A 1684-nucleotide genomic window follows, 5' to 3' on the forward strand; every position below is an offset into this window, starting at 1 on the left:
GGACGCTTGCTCTCGAAACCCTCCGTAAAGATACGTTTTGTTCGGTGGGATTATTGCTCAACGATTATCGTTAAGGACTCAAGGAAACTCGTTAAACGATGTTCCAGAGTACTAATTCTTTGTTGACTCTAGCGGCAGTTGCTCGAAGCAAAACGCCCCCATTCAAAAACAAAGAATCAACGCTCTAGACAATCATTTGACAAGCATCATTGAGCCATGGACGATCATCGTTGAACGATAGTCGCACCGAGAAAAACGTATCCGGACCAGAAAATGATGCCGACAAGTCACTAAGATTGACAAAGACGGCGCACCTCTCGGCCGACGCGCCGGCCGGTCTAAAACCTGTCCGTCATCCTGCCACTTCGAACCGAGTGGTCATCTCTAGGCGAAGCGTTGCCTGGCCCGCGCGGTCCAAATGCCTACACTGGCTTCCAAGTCTTCTGAGGAGACGCGGCACGAGACTTGCAAGAGGAGCCACGCGCCTACTCGCCTTGCCGCACCCGGGGCGAGGAGTCTGGTGGTGGTGGTGGTGGGGGTAGGGGGAGTTTGTGAGGGTTAGGGAGGGGAGGGTACTGGGGGAGGGGGAAGGGAGAGGGGTAAGGGAGGGGACGGGCGATTAATGGGTCTGGTCTACCAGTTTTGGACGTCGGGTGTAGTGATGCGCCCAGGTATACGTTAAGAGCCAGAAGGCACAGATAGTGATTAGTTTATTGTGCACTAATTGTAGTAGTCGACGGTCTGAGCTCAGAACATCGTAAGGGAAAATATTAATTAGGTTATTCCTACATCTTACAGCTTACTCGACGGGATAAGTCATGCAGACGTAGCACTCTTTGGTGATACACCTATAAATACAAAAATACAGGAGTACTTAAAAGCATCAATAATTATTGAAAAATAATCACATAGAGAACACGTCAATGTAGAGAGAAAAGTTACTCGAAATAAAGTTGATGGGAGAAGGAATGATGAAGAGAAGTTGGAAGAAAGAAGGAGAGAGGGTGAATGAGAATGATGAAGAGGAGTTGGAGGAAAGAAGGAGACAGGGTGAATGAGAAGGAGAGACAGTGGAGGCGGCGGTGGCTGTTAAGGCAAAGGTTGTTGACTGAGTGCCGTGGACCTAACCAAGGACATCTTGTCCATGCGTGGCCGTCGTTGTCGGCGACGTGAAGAAGAGTTTGTTCTTCTCTTCCAATGGGCTAAGACGCAATATTTCGATCCAAGAACGATTAGACCCCCACAGGGAAGGTGGTGATCTGATGTCAGTAGTCGTTACTGACGCGGACGCTGCGGGGGTGGTACCAACACGGCTACTACCATAACCACTGACTTCCTACTACTGTTGGTACCACCACCGTCACAAGTAATGCCACTACCACTGTTACTAACACTACTATCACAACCATCACTTCCACCACCAACATCATTGCTACCGCCACTAACACTACTGCCATCACTACTAATTCCTCCAGTCACCTCTGTTACCACTACCACAATCATCACGACTACTACTACTACTACCACTGCTACTAACACTAATACCATAACCACCACCATCATTGCTACTAACAATACTAGTGTTGCCATCACTATCACTATTAACCACCACAACAACCACTATGATGATGACGGTAATGAATATAATGGTGATGATGGTGATGATGGTAATGCTACTGCTGCT

This window comes from Oratosquilla oratoria, chromosome 19 (genome assembly GCF_046742065.1).
Source record: "Oratosquilla oratoria isolate Oo_2021 chromosome 19, ASM4674206v1, whole genome shotgun sequence".
Lineage (NCBI taxonomy): Eukaryota > Metazoa > Arthropoda > Malacostraca > Stomatopoda > Squillidae > Oratosquilla > Oratosquilla oratoria.